Genomic DNA, 20,329 nt, shown 5'->3' with positions numbered 1-20,329 from the left:
ACGTCGCCTGCGAGAAGGGAAAGCTACTGTGCGGACGGGCCGTCGTGTCATTACGGGCTGCGGCGGTTCTCTGGTCCGAAAGCGCGCAGGACGCGACCCGTATTTTTGTCAACCCCGTGATCAGCGACCGGCCTAATTACACACTAATCAATCAAGTGCAATGGGACCGGAGCGCCTGCAGGGTGGGGCTGCGCTCCGCGCCTAATCCGCTGCATCTTTTGAAGGGCGATTCCGCAACCACGCTTGTTTTATTCACACACTAAATTTTGTTTTATGTTGCCGTTTTTTGTTTTTTTTTGTAGCCTCAATCAAAATGTTACATGACAGAGGAAATGAAAGATTTCGACCAACTACAGCATAGTGTGGTGGATCGAGTTGAAAACAGAGGAATTATTAGAGAAATAAGGTTTTTCTTTTAACCCTAAAAATTATATTCTCTGAGCTACAGTAAACTATAGTAGGACTTTAGAATACAACAGAACAAATAAAGATGATATTGGGTGGTATAATGGGAAGTTGTAGCTTTTTTTTGTTAGCCATTTAAACCTTGGATATAATTCGAACATATAGATGCTGTCTTGACCCAACTTGTCGCAGCAAAGCTTTGTTTCTGGACTCGGGAGCCCACAGGAAGACAAACTTCTCCCAAGAGAGAACTCCTAAAACTGTAAGCCATCTGTCCGTGAAATGGTTTCATCACAGGACCAACGGTAAGGTAGACTGGCCTGAAAACAATGAAGCCATTTACCTCAAACATCCCCGATCTGGATAATAAAGATTTCCTACACTGACTTGTCTTTCACTCTACTCCCACAACCTCTCTGGGACAACCTCTGAAACATTTGTCCCTTCTTTCAGCTCTGTGGCGCTGGCTGCAGTTCTTTCATGACATTTCGGTAATTAAAGCCAAATGGCACGCTCCGCGATTAGACTTGCAGCTGCTTGCATTTAATTCCATACAATCAAAGTGTCCTGTTGAGCTGTCACAAGCTACCAAAATCCATTTGTCACAGTGGTGGTAAGAGAAACATTTACGGCCAGCAAAGATAGAGCTGCTGTCGTTTTGAACAGTTTTGTTGTTTAGAAGGGAAGGCTGTCTCCAAAACCCAAAGTAGCTGTTGAAAATCAAGTCTTTGCCGTATAAACCATATTTTACATCAATCTCGCCCAAGTCTGAATTGTTTGTCAAAAAGAAAAATCAAAAGCAACAGAGTTGGGGAAGAGGGAGGGTAACTTTTAAGAATCAAACCCTGTCAGAGACAGAACACACATACAAGAGCTTAACGGTTCCAGAGTTGACACGTAGGGGGGGGAAAAAAAATACAACCCGAGTGTTACCTGATATTCTGCACCCCTGTGTCATAGGTTCCTCCAGATGGGCTTTTTTTTTTTTTTTTTTCAAAAACCCTGTGACCTTTAGAGAGGTGATGGTGTTTGATCCAGTGAACATCCCCTGAAAGGTCTGAATGCAAGCTTGTTTTGTTTTCAGATCTGTTTCCTCGTGTTTTAACTGTGGTGCATGTCCACCAGCTATGGGGTGAGCTCATACTTTTAGACATTACGCCTCGCAAAAACACAACGTACGTGTTAGAAAGTGTTCAGCCTCCTTCACACTGATACCCTATGTTGTTTTAAGACAATATCTCAAGCTTTGATCATCTCGCCGTTCAATCCGTTGTCTGAATTTGAAAAGAGCAGTGACTGAACAGCAAACGAGACCTGGCTGTCCACCGAAGCCGACAGGCTTTTAGGTCAAAGCGTCGTCATGTGTTAGAATGGCCTAGTCAAGGTACAGACCTAAATTAAGAATTTGGAGGTTTCAAAATTGCAAAAGCTCAAAAATTGCGTGCTATTTTTGTTTTAACAAAGAATGGCGAAAAATAAACTTTCTGTAAAAGGAGTGGAGACATACCATAATACCAGGGCAAAGTATCCCCAAAAATCTGAACAGAAATACAACCCACACTTTTCAGATTTCTTTTGAAAAAAGAAAGGGCAGTATTGTGCGTTTTCCAGACACATAGTGCCATTTATAGCATGACCATGATTTTTTGAAAATGGAAAAATAAACATTACTTCTTAATGGACTATAAAATATATTTAGGTTTGAGGTTGTAAAATGACAAAATGTAAAAGTGGTACAAAGACGTTTGTAAGGAACTGCATGTGAAGTCATCAGTGATGTTTCTGGTCGACGTCACCAGCACTTTGTTTTCTCTGCTCATTTTTCACCCTCACATCACATCTGCTTCTCGGCTGAATAATAATGTAAGAACAGATCTTTTTTTTTTTCATAAAAATTTTCTGGCTTTGTTACAGCAAATCTGAGAAATAAAATAACTCGGGGGTTATAGGATAGAAAAGCACATGGAGAGGCCTGTCAGTCAGAATGAAATATATTCCTTTTCATAAAAAAAGAAACTTTCCAGTCCCTTAAAACCCGTCTTGTCTTTTTTTGACTGTGGGCACTTATATCCCACTGAGTGTGTTATTTCATTTCTTTGGATGCAAGTCGTGAAATTTTAATGCCGTTTGAGAAAGTTGTTCCAAAGCGAAGCCGTGTTTGGAGGGCAATACGTCGGGAGTCGGTATTTCAACGTCTTCTGGAAACCAAATGCTCTGCGACTAATGCCGCTTTCCAGGTCCTCTTTCCACCGTTTGCGCTTGCAAAGACACTGATGGACCGTCCTTCTGAGGGAACCCTGTGAAGAAACTTCCACTTCAGCACCGAGGGGGCCCCCGTGTCTCCTGCATCCTGGAGACGAGAGGCCTAAACACTTCAGCTTGAATTTAGTGCGACTGTTAAACTCTTCTGATGTAATTACGAGCCATTAAATGAAGAGTGGGATTGCCCTGTCGCCAGCGGAGCAAAAAAGTCAATCCACATTGAAGGTGATTTCAGGAGATGCGGTGGCTTGTCCGGGGGGCCTGGCGGACCTCACACGCTCCCAACGCCAAACTGGGACTCCTGATGACAGAAACGTTCACCGGCTTCAGTGTGCAGGCGCAGATCCGCGCGCCACGAGGCGACTTGATCGCGCTCCCAGCTCTAAGAGGGACCAGAAGATAATCCCAGAATTTACAGAGCATGATGATTTGATTTAGCATCACATTAAGGGAACTCGCTGGCTGCGCTGCCGCCTCGGCATGAAGGTCCTCAACAGCAGCTGAAAACGTTTATTCTTCCTACTCTCATTTACGATGTCAAACTCAAACTTCTGTGTGATGGTGATGTTTCCGAAAAAACAAAACAAAAAAAAAACAGAAATGCACTTCAGCTCTGCAAAAAAACAAGCTAAAAATACTGATTTTCTCAAATTACTTGGGAAGTCTGACTTGGCAGCGGATCAGTCGGAGGGGTAAAATTAGATGGTTAAAATACAGAGAGAAAACTGAGATAATCACAAGAAGAAGCTGGAGAGAAGGCAGAGCAGAGAAAGCCACCAGGGCAGATTCATTTACCACACTGACACACATTTTCACAACACGCACAAACATAAACACACACACACACACACACACACACACACGCAAGCAGTGCTCTAAGGTGCTAAAAACAACAAAAAAAGGAGAAGTGTTACTTTCTGCACCTTATTTACAGAGAATTAGAAGCAGAGTGTGTTGCATTTTTATTTCACGGTTGGAAGAACAATAAACAAAAACATCCTCAGGTCAAAGTGTAAAAGGGAGCATTGGTGTATTATCGTCATCAGCTGTTGTTCTGTTTGTTTTGCTGCTTTGCTCCATGTTCGACTCTGTCTAATGAAGCAAAGATGCACACGAGTCGTCTTCAACAAGTCCAAGTCAAGTCTTGACTGAAATAAACAAAGTCTCTGATCTGATGCATGTCAGACCTTACAGACACAACTGACTTCATGATTTCATTACAGGTTCCAGTCTGGAGTGTAGATTTACTCCAAGATAGGAAGTAAAATCTCATAAACTGGTCTCATCTCATGGTTCATTTGACCAACAGTTAAACCAGGCTTCTCAGTTGAAGCGTCAGGGTTGTTAAAGCTCAGTGATCTTATCGGGTTTCCCCATCATTCCCTGCTGTCAGACTCACAGAGGAGTAAGAGCTTCGGTCATTCTGCTCCTCTTCCTCCTCGCAGAAACATCCCTTCTTCTCCCTGTGGGGAGAAAGAGGTAAGGCTGAAGAGCTGCAAGTGTGATGGGTGTTACTGTGTGCTTTAAGATGTGTTGTGTTTGGTTTTGACTTTATCTGCATTCTGGAGAGAGCCTTACACAACAGCAGAAAGAGGCAGAAACACTACAATTCTGAACTCAGAATTAGCTAAATTAGCTAACTTCAGTTACTCAAGTCAATTGGCTTTAAGTAGCTGAAATGTGGCTAACGTTCAGTGAGCTGAAAGTTAGCTAAGGTTTTGCTAACTTTAGCCAACTGAATCTAGTTGGAGAATAAATTAATCTTCATGATTTTTCTTAAAATTAACATTTTGATTCATTTTTTGCCTGGCGCTCAAAATGCAGTTAGCTCAAGTCGATTTGCTGTTAGCCACAGCTTCTGCATGGCTTTAAGGGCGACGTCTTGCTCCACCCAAATACAACATCAGTAAAACTGCTACACCTGGTAACCTTGTTAGATTAATGTATACATTTGCTTATTGTGTGAAGATGTAACCAAGTATTTTCAAAATAAAAACACATTCCTGTGAGGGCCGACCTTTAGTAGTGTAGAATTTGTTTAAAAGTGATATGTTGGGTATCTATCTTGTCCTGTCCAGATGGATGGGTATGGCAATGTTGTATTTTGACAATCAACATTTCTGCCTTCACTCTAGCAGCACTGCTTCCTTAGAAACAAGTAGACAGTCTTAGCTTCTGGCAACAGGAACTTGAGCAAACTCTGGCATGAATGACACTGAGTGGTCATTACTACAGACAGGGCAGATTGACATATGGTGGTAAGTGGCAGGTAATAGAAAAGTAGGTCAACAACTTCTGACAAGCTTCTGTTTTGCCTAGGCACTGATGAAATACCCCCATCTGTCATTTTTTGGTGGCAATCTCGACATGCAGAGATGTTTGGGGACCACAATACATATTCTGAATCGACAGACTTACCTGATTTAGGACCAAAGGTTTCTCTACCAGAGATGTAGCCACCAACTGGTTGTTCCTGTAAACAAAGGCCAACAATCAATACCAATATTTTGTTCTTTTCAATAAAATCCCCAGAATGCTATTTGGCAAGCTGACGTTCCCTGAAGGGTCCTAAGTTGTACCACAGAAGCCTCACACTTTATGTCCGAGATATCCTTCAAAATATTACGAAAGCATAAATCACTCCTCTCAGTTAACTCTACTGTTAGTTCACCAGAAAACACTAAACTATCATGTAAATGCAATCCTCCGCAACCACCCGCTAAAGTTTGCTGGATTTCGTGAAGACGTCTGCATCCACTCCAGATTGTTGTGATCATGTTGTCTCTGTAATAGTCTGGCCATTTGCTTTCTGCTTTAACCACAGTTTAATTCCAACAAAAGACTATAACATTGTGATGCAAGCCACTCTTAAAAGTTTGAAGAACACAAATCATAAATGTACAACGTTTGACCTGTAATTAAGATTGGGCAACTTGGTGCAATGAGTTCAGATGTCGCTATAGAAACAGGCATTAGCCGTATTCATCAGACTTAAACTGATTACATTAAATGAAAGTCTCCACGAGTCGCATCTTACTCACCTTGCTTGTTAACGTTCTTTTTTTGTAATGAAGTCCTCACTCTACTTTCAGAGCTCTGCAGGTTACTTAGCTTCTCGCTGCTCTGTTCTTGCCGACATAGAAAGGAGCCATCTTGCATATGCATGGAGATTTGTCCTGAACAAGAGCTGAGCTGTAGCGCTCCGACGTGGTGAAGGGAAGTGACCCTGCCTCCCACTGGCATGACTCCCTTGCTGGTCACCCAAGAATATAGCCCTAATTGAATTCAATGAAGACAAACGAGTGTTAATTGGGAGGATAACGATGGCCGCAGCCAATTATTCACAGCAGAAGCAGCCTTCAAAAAGAGAGAGGGCGGTCGTGTGGGGGGCTTGGGGGGGCTCCTACCAACCACAGGCCTGTTCTTCCCAGCAGGAAGAGGAGGAAGAGGAGGGAGGCAGTGAAGGCTGTGGTGAGGAGGCTGAAAGGAGGGAGAAGAGGGGAGGATTTTACAGTTTGTTGTGCTTCTTTTCTTTCGAAGGAAGCAATAAAGCACTAAAGCACATGGTAAAAAGGGATAGTGTAGAGGTCCCCGGTGTTGTGACTGCCCCCTCCGTGCCGATGGTAAAGAGTTGCAGGAGGGGGAAGCTCGGGTCGGTGTGAAGGATCATCACTGCGAGGCCCCTGTGGGTTTGAACTGAACAAGTGTTTGACTTATTTAAGTAACGATGAAAGCCGTAATGCAACTCGATACGATTACAGAGATGCAGGTTAAATGTATCCACCATTAAAGAAGCTTGTGACATCACTATGAAGAAACCAAAACAGTAAAGCCTTACTAATAGAAGAAAAGAAGAAAAAAAAAGGTCAGGTTTCATTTTCGGCAGCGTATGAATTACCCTGTAGACAAACAATATTGCATATGAAGAGAGCTGCAGGATCCAGATATTCATCTTTTTATTGCAGTCCAGCAGAAGTCTCTCAATATTTAAAAAGTAAAGTGAAGGCCTCTACACCAGCTTCTTACATTTCTTATTGCTTTGTCATAAATTCTTTATGAGACAATATGATCACAAAGTGTTTGGAAATAAACTCCAAGAGGCTTTTCTGAATCTTTTTTTGGAAGCCTTTGAGGCATCAACTTCTGAGTAGAACTGAAATATTTAATGGTAAAGTTTAAAAGATAAAGAAAAGGCACCAATTCTTATTTTATATGCACTTATTCCTTAATTGTGCATAATCCAATGTGATTTGGATTATGAGTCTGTGATAAAATCTCATACTTTCAAAGGAATCTGCTCAGATATTTTCTTTTAAACAACCAAACAATGTTTTTGAAACTTTTTAAACCTGTAACCAACTAGTGACACAAACATTTTTACCGTTTCAATTGGACATTTTCTTACTTTAAATGTATTCCTAACGCCGCATTAAAGTGAGGAAAGCTAAGCTACACGCCGCCCACCTTCAGCAGACCATAGCAATTCAAATCCAGAGCCAGGCAGGCGTAGTAGGTTTATTTGACTCCTAAATTCAAAATATTTTTTACTTCTATGTTTGCAGTCAGACAGAGACGAGAAGAAAAGGCTCTCAGATGTTACCGTCATATCGTGTCTTTGTCTCTGCAAGTCACGTATTCGTAGTGCCATCGGTTTGCTACTCTCGTGGTAAATCTGCGCTTGTTGCCCTTAGAGTTTCTACCAAGAAAAGTGTGATTTTTTTTTCTTATATGTGCTACAATGATGCAAAAAGGATATTGAGTCATTTACTGACAGGAAAGAGATTGGTTTTTGTTTTTGTCTGGCTTTAAAGCAACATCTCTGAATCTAGCTGGATGTAGAATGTAAGCTAGCAGCTAGCATCTTTGTTTTCTTTGGACTTTGGTTCCAAATGTGAAAGAACAGAAAGATATATTTTAATCCTATTTTTTGGCATATTTTTGCTTTTACAAACGCTCCCATTTCGCAACATGTGCTGACACTTCTGCCCCTTTTGGAAGATTTGAACCAAGCATTTGTGTGGTCTTGTTTTGAAAAGTCGGTGAAAGAAAATGAGTCTGAAAGAGAAACGGAGGAGTTGCCAAACGGTCTGGCTATCTGGTGTGTGCTGGAGTCCGCTCGGAACAACATGTATCACAGCGTGTGGCATTTTGTATCTGGATAAAATCTGTAATGAAGCAACCAAAGCTACTTGGGAATGAAATGGCGAAGGAGGAAAAACAAGGAGCAGAAACGGTGGCGGCAGCAGTTTAGCAGCGTTTATTGAGCTGGCCTGTTACGGCGTTAATATTTTGTTCGTTAGAAAAAGCCGACGCTGGTGTTACACTAGGCAGCGTTTAAGGATGAATGAACCCTACAAACAACTTCGATTTTATTCTGTGATGATGTGTTTAAATGAAAAAACTATTTAAATCACTTCACAATCCTTTTCAACACAATTTAAAATAAACTCTTTATTGTACACTTTTCAGCCAACATTTAGGATTTATTTTCTGTAATTTGAATACAAAAATAGAAAAATATGTGAACAGCTTATGATTTTCTTATCCACATAGTAAAACTGTATAGAAGAGCAGCATAGAAATTTCCTAAAGGGCACTTGGCTTCAACAACCAAGGCTTTATTTATTTTTAAGGACCATCTTAAGAACAACTGATAAATATAGTCAATTGTGTCTAAGTATATGCATACTTTTTTTATAAGATGCCAGTGTTTTTCATTTTAAATCCATTTAGAATGGAAGCTGAGTCAATAATTAGGGATATGATCAGTGTTATGATGCATTTCTACATTGATTTATTGGAAACTGGAACGCTGTGGTTTTCCTTTCATGCTGTGATTCATTCAACCAAGAAAATCCAGATGCAGTTGAGGATAAAAGTCGTCACTATTTAGTTATTTAGGAAATCCAGGAATAAATGGTTTTCAGCTTTGAGTTTTATGACGTATATAAAAACAAAAATGTGCATAACAAGAGCAGTGATTGATTAGTTAAAGCAGAAGTCAAGTTAACAACTCTGGCCATTAAGACCATCTCCTGTCAGTCGGCTCTATGAGAACAAGCTCTCTCTCTCTCTCTCTCTCTCTCTTTTCCCTTCCTCTCTCTCTTCTCGGGAACACAGCAGCACTTAATCACCCTCAGCATGACCCCGGACAGTGGCGCAAGTTCAAAGCTGCACACAACCCCTGCATCACCCAGAAGAATCTGTCCAATCACCTCTGCATCCCACTGCTTCCCTCATTGGCATCTGTCCTCTTTCCATATATCACAGGTGAGCCCCGGCCATAAAGGGGATTACTCTGCGGGGGAACCGTGCATCCATTTCCACCATTAAACCCGATTCAGGTGCGCCTTCTCCTGCTCTCCATAGGCGTCCGGTGAGTAATGGATACCCTTGTGCCTCTCGCTGCCCTTTCTTATCTACTCTGGAGCCTGGAGACACTCACTGATTCACACAGACAGACGGAGACAGCCACACACCCGCGCACTAAAATAGAACCAGTCGCTTTCGGTCCGAGTCTGGATGCTTTTACACCAGAGGAGTGTGTTCAAAAGAGGAATTCTGGATCGTGACCCACTGCGTGACTGATTGGCCTTTTGGACCGCACCGCGTCCTTCATCCCCCTGTCCTCCAGGGACTCATAGACGCGTAATGTGCTCCCGAGAGTTCTCCCATCGCGGGCTTTGGCGTTTCATCGTTCTTTTATTTCAGCCGGACTCTTTCAGGTGCCGATTTCCATCTTTGGAACAGGAAGGGCGGTTTGACTTTGCCATCAGCAGCGCGGTGCGGAGCCGCTCTGAACTCTGCGAACAGAGCCATTAATGCTTCACTGCTCTCACGGCGCTAAAAGCCCCTGTCACAGAGCGAGGCCTGGACACAGGAAGGGTTTTCACGGCTGCGGAGACGACGAGTCGCCAAACAGACCTCAGTGAGTGGATGTAGCTCACTCCGATCCGAGGGAGTACGGGACAGAACGGAGCCAAAAGGTTTTAACTTTCATGAAGAAAATAGAAAATTGAGTTAAAAGAAGATTCAGAATCTTTTCGTAGCAAAGCAACTCTGTAGAACAAGGCTCAAAACGCCTGGCACTCAAGACGACATCATAGTTCCATTCATTTTCGTCAAAGAACGTCTTTAAAAAGACACCATACTCCATTTTATTTCACCATCATCTCTTTGCCCTGTCTGAACAAAGATGACCAGACTCCTGTGGTTGGTTAATGTGTAAATTTATAATTACTGAATGAACATGTCAAACAGTGGGTGCTTTAATCCTCCATCCCTCCCCAACATCTACAATTCATACAATATTCAAATAATTTAAAACTGTTTAAGAAAATTTGGATGTGGATTTAAATGTCCCAGAAAAGGATGATGGCAGCTGAATTAATAAACTACAGCAAAGCAGTGTCGACGGCAGTACAGTGGTGTATTAGCGCCATTGCAAAGAGTGGATAAAAAAAGAAGAAACAAACTAATGTTGAAAAACCCTAAAATTTTGCTGTCTCTCTCAAAAATTCTGGATTTGAAAAGTCAAAAAGTGTGCTAGAACCCCCCTCCCGAAATTTCCATATATTCTTGGAATAATTCAAAACTTTTTGACTTGAAACTCTGAAATGTCCATATTTTTTCTAGACAATTTTGGAGATCAATCTCAATTTCAGAATTTTTTTGACTGAAATTTACTCTTGTTTTTTCCCTCTGGTACGCTGTCGTATTCACAGCCACAGTCAGAGTCTTGACTTGTGTGTTAACTGCGGGCATGACCTCCTGCTGAGTCGTCATTATGAAAATAAATGGAAACAAACAGAAGGGAACAGAATCTCAGACCATCAAATCCTTTAGATCATTAATTCGAGAAGATAATCTTTCAAAATTTACTCAGGACTCCTGGAGTCATTGTTTTGTCAACCATCTTGCTCAACATGGCTGGAATGCTTAAACCAAAAATATTTGGTGCTCACTCAAAATGAGAGCACACACTGAGCAGAAGTAAAACAAAATTGGGCAGCAGGTAATAGAAAGAGACGGGTAATGGCACCCATGGATGTCTGCCTGTTGACATGCAGTCTGTAGCATGATGTCAGGTCTGTTGGACTCTACATATCTGCGTTGATGGAAAAACCTGCCGTTATGTTGTCAGGGTTCCATAGAGACTGATTAAGTCCAAAAGTACCCACAAAATGTTTTGTACCACTCAATGCCACCCTGTAGCTGTGCAGGACTGTGAGGGCAAAGTTCAGGTAACAAAACTGTCCTCTAGAGGAGGACCGCCATGTTTTATGACTGACACGAAATGCTCCAGGAGAGTTAAAGGGGCAGAATTATACGTTTTCCAGCCACAGTGTCGTTTTATAGCACAATCAAGTAACTATGTTACCTTCAGTTGTTATAAAAATGCTCTATACATCAAACATGACTTAAGAGAAATTTGACTATATTTTAGGGTCTTAAAATTGGGTCTCTGCCTCTTTAAAAACATTTGCTCTTTCTGAAAGTCCTCTATTAACCCTTTAACAACATTTCTCCAGTGTTTCACTGAGCAGTAGCTCCTATAATGATCTCAGCAGACGCTCAGTTCCACCAGGTGTTTGCTAATTGCTGCTGGCTAGTCTGAAGGAGCTGAGTCGGGGGAAGGGGCCGCTCTGTGAGGCGGAAGCTCGGAGACTTCAGCTCAGAGGAGGAGCTTCGTCCTCGAATGCGGAGCTAGGTCCACCCAGGCGTTTTGCTCAGCTGGATGGTTGCCATGGGAGATTAAAGGATTTCTCAAACATCCACGAAGGAAACAAAGCAACACTCTAGGTGTCTTCTTGATGAGAAAACAACATCATAACATGATGTGAAGCTCAAAAAAAGTGGATTTTCATAACACTGCCCATTTAAATTATTCACAAAGCTCCGTCTGTTGCCCTGTCATCACTACCTCAATTATATTCAACTCTGCCAGCCTGGATAAAAGCAGCTGTTTCTCGTCCCCAACTCTGCTGCACAATTACTAACCAGCCACCATTATGGTTCTTCTGCTTGTTGAGCACAGACTCTTTATGACTGCGGCAACGCCGCAGATTCCCCCATCAGACGGCTTCTATCCTTCATCAAAGGCTCCCAGCAGACCCATAACCCCGCTGTCTTGTTCGAACAACGCGAGGGGAAAGCTGAGGGAACACGTTCTCCATTAAAAGCATTTTTGAACACCTGAAACAGCAGGCTGCTCGCAGTAATGGGAAATTCCCGTCTCGTCAGAGAGGTACGGCGACGTATCCTGAGGATCCAGGGGAGAACCTCGTACTGTGTAATTACGGGAGTGGAACACATCGCTCAGCGCACCACTCAGACCCCACACACTGTATCAATGTCACCACACAGATGAGAAAATCAGACGGTTTTTTTTTTTTAAATGACAAATGAGGGAAGGATTTGAAAAATGGCCTTTTTTTAAAAAAGAGAAAAGAAAAATGTTGCATCTATTCAAGATGTGCCTTACTATATTCAAGGAGAAGCAACAACATGACTATACCTTTTTATTATCCATCCATCAATCCATTTGCTTTATGCCCTTGTCCCTTAGTGGGGTTGGGAGGGTTGCTGGTGTCCATCTCCAGCTAACGACCCTGGACAGGTCACCAGTCTGTTGCAGGGCAACACAGAGACAAACAACCATGTGCACACACACTCACACCTAGAGGCAATTTGGAGAGACCAATTAACCTGACAGTCATATTTTTGGACTGGGAAGAAACTGGGGTACCTGGAGAAAACACATGCATGCACAGGGAGAACATGCAAACTCCATGCAGAAAGACCAGGGCTGGGAATCGAACCCAGAACCTTCTTGCTGCAAGGCAACAGCTCTACCAACTGCGCCACTGTGCAGCCCTACCTTATTATTATTATTATTTTTTATTTCAGTGATCACATTTTAAATCGCAGCATCAGTTACGAATGAACAAAATTAAATTTCAGCCACTTCACTTTTGGTGCTTTGAAACTTTCTCATATACTTTTAGTCAGATTTCATCCTGCTTTTATTTAAGGCTTAACATTACCCAACTAAAATTACAATGACTGAAAAAAAAAATAAATAAATAAACTTCACTTGATACCTTCAGTAGATGCTTCAATGTAGTGGATATGCTAGACTTAAAAAATCAGAAAAACTCTTCTGGATCGAAAGCAAGTTGTCATGGCAACACAAACATCTTCAGGATGTCTTATTCTGCCACAGATAAAACCACCATCTGTGTGTTTTTAACTCTCAAAAACTTTTTGCCATCATTAGAGCACAGCTTTTAATAATTTGATGACTTTAAAAACTACTTCTTTTCGAATCTATTTATTTGGATGTGAACAGCATTAAAATCCTGAGACCAACTCAAATTAGAAAATAAAAAAATTAACTCAACAATGCACTGAGTAAATAAAAGTAGGGTTAACCGATTAGCTCCTGTGTTTCAGTATTCCCAATCCTGCATTGCTTTGGTGTGGAGTGCATTAGATCTTTTGTACATATTTCCCCATAAATTCGAATAACCATCCATGTATTTTAGTGGCTGAAAAGAAGAGCTGTCTAAAAAGCACCACCTTAAATAAAAAGGTGTGTCAGCGTAGCTTCATAAAAATCAACGGTTGATCACACTGTCCTAAATTAAAAGTTCAACATTTCTAAAAATCAGCCGGATCACAAGAACAAGCCCAAGGGAAAGAAAGGTCCAACGACACACCGTGGCATCGTCTCTGCTGACTTCAAGAAAACACTAAAGTTTAGTCAGCGACGACAGAAGCCGTGTTTGTGTGTCTTGCAGCGACTTTGGGCCTGAAAGCTGGGACGCAGGTCACCTCGTGACGCGTATCAGAGCTGACTGACTGACAGACGCCGACGGCTGGACCTCGTGCAAACATGCATGTTGGAGACAGCGTCAGTCAACAGCGCAGATTAGCGCCGAGGCTATTAGTCAAGTCAGACATCCTTCATCTCCTCTTCAGCAGAACTTGAACACAACGGAACTTTAATTGAAGAGTCGACAACGTGAAATGACCCGCAGCCAGCCGAGCAGCAGCCGAGAATAGCGAGCCACATTAAGATCCGAGACACCAGAGAGGGAATGTTGCATGAAGGAAGGATCGACAGACGTGTGAAGGTGAAACAAGAAAGTTCTTTCATTGAGATTTGTAACTCGCATAGAGAGATTTATGTCTAATTGAAATCAAAATATGTTATTGTTTAATAAAAGAGAGAAGCTGCTGTACGTTGTAGGAGGTTTAGGTGTTGTCCAGAGGAAATGGTGAGAGAATGCCATAAAGGGTTTTTATATCGTTAAAACAAGAAATGCTCTCGTTCTGAGCTTTGTATTTATAAACGAGAAAGTTTCTGATTGTAACGAGATGCTGCACCTGAAATTATCTCCTAAATCTGGAAGTTAAATGTTTCCTTAAAGCGTAACTGAGGCCGTTTCCAAAAGCAATCTTCCTCGCCGTCTAACAGGATTCTTAATTTGGGCACCTTAGAAAAACTAGGTTAAACATATCTTAACACCAGTAGCGCAACATTCCTCTCTTCTGGTCAGCTGGTTGGACTTTTGGGGCACAAGTCGAATTCAAATTCAGAAATACTTTATTGATCCAAGAGGGAAAATAAATGTTGCTGTAACTTCTTAATTCAAAGCCTTCAAAGAGCAGACAGTGGCAGGAAAGATTTCTTGTAGCTGCCTGTACCACAGTGAATTTGACGAAGCCTCTGACTGAAGAGGCTCTTCCTTCCCTAGACATGAAGAGGAAGGTCAGGGTTGTCCACTCCGGCCAGTGGAGTGGGCAGGAGCGGCTCTGTTCTGTGTCTGCGTGTCGAATCGTCTCTAGTGTTTCTCGGAGGATGTGCAAACGGTTCAGAACGGTAGTTCAGTTTAGGCTTCACTTCTTCCACCGTCTACATGATAATGTTAAAGTTTGGAGCAAAGGAGGTCTTGCTTACAACGACAACAGTGCAGCTAAGATTATTTTCTAGGATTTTTTTTTTTTTATAGCTCATAAAAATATTTTGGGGACTTTTTGAGTTAAGAGTTTCACTTCATTGAACAATCTGATTTCTTTTTTATGTTTCACAATTTTTTTCCTTTCAACAAATGAAGTACAATCAACTGGTGAAGGACGAGCTGCAATTTATGTGTTTTGCATCGTCTATGTCTGTCAACCTTCTCTCTGCCCAATTGATAGTACATAGTGATGGTAAAATAAAATATGAATGTAGAATTAGTTTCACATTGTTGGAAATTAATGCCTCTCAGAATGTAAATATGATAAATTGACTGAAGTTAAGCAACGCTTTTCTTAGGAATGCTGAAAACTCAAAGCAATTCACTGTGGAGACACATTCACCCAATAACGTTCACACGCTTATGGGACCAACATGGAGCAAAAAGTTGCAACTTTTGGATTTTCACTTTTTTTGTTAACAACCAACAACCTTTTGGTTTGTTTTTTTTGCCCAGTTTCTGGGATGAAACCAAATACCTCAGCTTAACACGGTGATTGCAAGAAAAATAATTTAATCTCTCATCCCACCTTGCTCTCACCCCATTGCTATGGTTACATAAAATTCACAGCATTTCAATGTTTCAATGCATTGAGCAGCAACAAATCAAGCCTAACTGACCCCTACATTTTTTGCTCATGTTTTGGCACTTTGCTTGGATTCCATTTCACTACTCGCCCTCATAACTTAGTCTTAGCTCAATGTTTCGTGATTGTACTCAGGAGTGGAGGCGTCTCAACTCTTAATTTTCAAGGCACATTTCAAAACAAACAGCTACAGTACGAGCCCGAAACCAGAGCAGCTCAGTCCATGATTCTCTCTTGTCAGAGTTTTTCCACTGGAAAGGCATTTGTCATAACTTTTGCAATGGTGCGTTATGGGATACTTTTTAGTTTCCCTAAAAATACTAGTGAAACCATCAAGTTTTGTGATTCCACTTTATTAAATGTTCTCCCTTAATAAGCGTAACAATATATCTGTACTGCCAAGGTGAAAATAACTCGTTCTACAACATATTGAAACTGGGGAAAGAAAAAAAAACCTCAGCCAAAGCAGGTCACCTTTTTATTCTGAATGGACTGTGAATAAGTTATCTTTGTTAATATCAATTTCTCCCGTATTCAAATGGATCACCAACATTATGTTTTTCAGCTTTGTTTGTGGCGAGAGTCATCATTATGTTGTATGAAATGACAAAGGTGCAGAAAGCTGGGAATTGTTAGTGAGACAACTCTGGAACGAAGAGAAACCATGGGTCAGCCACAGAGAATCCAGCAAGTAATGACAGAAAAAGTACTTAAATACTGAGGAGTGAAGACTGACATGCTTCACAATGACAGCCAATGAGGGGAGCAGCGCTGAGAGAATGAGGGAAGCTGAAAAACCTGCAAGGAAAAAGGTCTGCTACACAAACCAGAGTCTAAATAGGCATACAGGACATAATGGGAAGCACAAGATTTAATAAGATTTAACAGAGATTAGCTGTTACAACTGAATGCATCATAAAGAGCTACTGGTGCATTCACTTTGAACTCTTATGTAGGATTTTCTGAATTCAAGGTAGGAATTACAGCAATAATACCTCCTTAAGATGAAAGTCTGGAAGATGGACCAGGCCGTACATCCACTAGTCAAGTATTCAACACGACAGCCACATATGAAATATAGTGGAGACTGCAAGTTAGAAGTATATATATGAGCACTTACTGAGCATGCATCACATTAATCTACAGGTCAGTGTTGTGCATAAACACAAAAAGTACAGATGACGTTTTCAAGATTTTTGAACTGAGCAGTGATCCATTTTTACACGACAAACTTGAAAGTGAGCGCAGTTCATCCTGTTACGGCGTAACAGGATGACAACTGGTGGACGTAACAATCCCGACATCTTTGATTTTTGCTCCATGTGAGCAAAAACATGCTGCCGTCGTCGGTGTGCGACGTCTCAGGCAAAATATCTTGTTTAAAATATTTGCAGGATTTTTTTTAAAGATGGACACCCACCTCATGTGTAGCGCTTTAAAAGTGACCACAGTTACGAAGGCGGCCCAATGCGATCGCTTTTCAGCTGCAGTTTCAACTGATCAATGTTCTGATGATGGGTGGCTGACAGCCGCTGTTTTTGAAGTTTCATCATTACAATACAGTTTATCTTAGCAAAGGCAACGGGATTTAAATCTGTCAAAGATTAAAATTGCTTTTTAATCTACATTCGAGCTTTTTGTTATGGGTGAACTGGAACATGTGAACATAACCCTTTACAGCTTGATCAGAAAACATGGCTTAAAATACATGTTTTTTCAGTTTACATTGCTAAAAGATGCTAGTATGAAGAAATAATATTAGAATTCTGCAAGTCACTGTTTCGCTGTAACGTGTTTCAAGCTGAAATCGAGTTTGCTAGCACATGCTACTGATTAGGAAATAACACTCTGTTCAACATTTTCTACCTCATTCGCCACTTTATGTATAGGAGAACATATAAAAAAAAACAACAACAATATAACTGCCTAAATGAATTATATTTCAATATCGTGCTAGGGGCATCTGATATCTGAGATGCGGAGTGCAGAGCAGAGGTCACACTTTGCATCAGCTGCAGTTTATAGGACCTGCTTGGTGTGTTTTTCGGGGTAACGTCCCTCTCCGACTGTCACGGCGCGTTAAAATCTTTGTTTGGCTCTCGCCGTTTAAAACTTACCGCTAGATTAAACGGAATGAACGCGGCGTCGTAAAGTCATGCCGGTGTCTGTGGAGCACCCGGGTCTTTGTTTGTGTTGGAGCGACGGGACATGCGTGACCTCTGTGGGGGGGTTAGTGGGTTTGGGTTTAGCAGGAGCGAGAGAAAAAAAAACCCCGCTGATGTTTTGAGAGCGTCAGAAAGTGGCCGGGCGGATGATGTCATTAAACACAAAACAACCAGCAGGAGCGTATCGGCTTTCAGTGAAAACACGGACAAATCTGGGAACACGAGCTACCAACACCAAACCTGTGAATCGGACGGACGGACGCGGCCCGCAGAAACAATACAGTTGAGCGTGAAAGTGCACATGTGACTTCCATTGTGCCAAACGGTTCAGTTTTACAGATCCTGTCTTTGCTTGTGAACCTACAGCTGGTCCTTGGGAGTATTTCTGCAGAATGAAATCACCCATTTTATGTATTTATAGGTCAAACTCCTGTGACACTAGTAAAAGCAACCTCTCTGTGTGTGGAGTTTTTTTTTATTTTTTACTGTGTAACCTGATGATTGGCTGGAGAAGCCAACAACTGGGTTCAGATTTTTTTTAGCAACTTAATATGAGAAAGGAAATGCTGTGAGAAGGACGCTGAGCTGTGCAGCCTGGACAGGAAGAGAGAGAAAAACAACTTATCTGATATTTCTAGAAAATCACATACAGAAGTGTGCAGAAGAAGAGTTTAATGATTAAAATCTTTCTGTCCACATTTTAGTGCAGAGTGAAAAATCTTATCGTAGAAGGAGAGGGAAAAAAAAAGTTTTAGAAGTGATTGTGAAGTTTGGTGGCTCAGAAAGGTATTGATACACTTGGAGTTGCTTTTGCTCCAACCTACCTCTAACCCTGGCAAACCTCTGAACATCTTAGGTGGTTTGTATGACACTGCAAAAAAATATGCTTCTCTAAACAAATTTAAAAAATAGATTCCTTCCCCTCCATAAGTGAAACAAATCTGCTAGTAGAACTAGTACTTCACACCAAACTGGGAACCATTTGGTGTGAAGCTGGACCGGTGGACCGGTAAGGCCTGTTGATCGATAAACGCCTGCTGTATTTACTTTAACCAACAGCCTCTTGGCGTTTTGTTGGCCTAGTTAAAGGGGTCTCGTCGGAGCGCACCTCATCATCAGCGGGCGCTGAGAGGGGAGGGAGCCGTGGGCCAGACTTCTTCTTCTTCTTCTGCCAGGAGGGGATCAGACTGCCAGCACCAGCAGCTTCTGAGAGATATACGATCCACTGCTTATTAAACAAAACTTTACTTGTGATTAAACCTCTCAGATGGGTTTCGCCAGAGGTTCGCTCCTGGCCTCCACCTCCACCTCCCTCTCTCTCTCTCTCTGTTTCTCTCCGTCTGCCTCCTGAGAAGTGATGAGTGAGGAGTAATAGGTTTCATACTGCGCCACAGAAAAAAAAAAATGAGAGTTGGCCTTGAGAACGCGAACTCAGAAAATCTGAGTAAGGCAAACGGGCAATCATCATCATCATCATCATCATCATGCAGATCTTATCCCACCAATGGCACGGTTTGAAAGATCCTAGGAAAGCGCTCCGAGGGGAAAGCACACCGACCGAAATGATTACAAGGTGGTAGAAAAGCTCAGTCTGGAATTCCAGAAACAATTTGCGTGTGGTTGGAAATACCGGCTCTGGATGTTCAATCACAGACGTCAAAACGTGCGGAGGGAATCTCCAAAATGTCGAGTCGTTATGCAATAAAACCCTGGGAATAAGGATAAAAAACAAACATTGTTTTTAATGTACGTTTTGCTTCTGTTGCGTACGACGGATGGACCGACGTGGATATGACGCGAGCGTACAGCTGTGTCCAGATGCGCGTGAAACAAGGAAGCCAGGTGTGGCGGTAGAGAGCGGTCCGGTCCAGTCCGGTCCGGTCCGGGTATCTGACGCAGGCCTCCGACACCTCTCTGTGTGAGGAGCTAAGTGCTTTCACAGAAACATCTGGCAGCATGGCGACAGGTCTTCTCTTGCCAATTAGTGTTTCCTCACACTCCTCTATACGTTTCCTTACAGAGAGCACACACACACGCGCACACACACACACACGCGCGCACACACTATATTCACTCAGACTGTAGACTTGCGCGCGGCTGGCCACGCAGGGAAGTAATGGCATGAAAAGAAACCAATTTAAAAGGGCTAATCTACCCATTTTAAACATGGAGTTTATTTTTACAGTCTCCAGCTGGGCTTGTTTCGAGTGTGTGGAAGTAATCAGGAAACAGAGAGAGAGAATGAGGGAGGGGAAAGAGAGAAATTGTGTTCACAGATTTGAGAGTCACTATAAGCTGTGGGTGAAGTGTAGAAATGCATAAAAAGCCAAATTGAAATGTTCGATCTGCTTGATGCGATCGCCTCCAAATGGATGTTTTGTCTTTGTATGATCAAAAAAGTAATTAAAATGAAAGGAGGGAGACGGCAGCTAAAACAGAATCCTTAGTGAGCGTGTCGATCACTGGTTCTGAAAAGTCTCTTCAAAGTACGAGTGTGTTGGTGAAACGCAAGAAAATGCCTGGAGTGTTTTCGTGTGTGTGTCCTCTTGGTTTCATTCATCAGGCCAATTACGTGTTGGTTTGCAACCAACATTTTAATGTACACACAAATAAAGACATACAGCAGAATGAATGTTGGATTGTCTGTCTTTATTTGAGCAGAGAATAAAGATTTTCATATAGATTTAGTAAACACTGATTATCACCATCATGAATGGAGAGAAAAAAAACAACCTCAAAGGGCAGACAGAGTTATGTGTTTTACAGCCACATATTTTACAGCACAATCAAGTGCCTAAGTTAACTTCATTTGTTGTAAATATAAGTTTTGAATCTTGGAAACTGCAGCTCAGAGCTGCGTCTTGAAGGCGGAGCTAGGTCCAACC

At 41.9% G+C, this 20,329-nt stretch overlaps 1 long non-coding RNA gene across 1 annotated transcript; it reads right to left on the bottom strand.

Annotated features, from left to right (window-relative positions):
* Positions 1-3,616: 3,616 nt before the first annotated feature.
* LOC103137148 (uncharacterized) lies at positions 3,617-17,496 on the bottom strand. Its single transcript, XR_476094.2, has 3 exons — positions 17,397-17,496; positions 5,086-5,140; positions 3,617-4,130 (listed from the first exon to the last, which is right to left on the bottom strand). It is a non-coding gene; the product is annotated as an uncharacterized LOC103137148 (long non-coding RNA).
* Between the last annotated feature and the right edge of the window lie 2,833 nt (positions 17,497-20,329).

This window comes from Poecilia formosa, unplaced genomic scaffold (genome assembly GCF_000485575.1).
Source record: "Poecilia formosa unplaced genomic scaffold, Poecilia_formosa-5.1.2 Scaffold37, whole genome shotgun sequence".
In the NCBI taxonomy this organism is placed as follows: Eukaryota; Metazoa; Chordata; class Actinopteri; order Cyprinodontiformes; family Poeciliidae; genus Poecilia; species Poecilia formosa.
The sequence above is the reverse complement of the archived record's forward strand: the minus strand, read 5'-3'. Positions and strand labels throughout refer to the sequence as shown.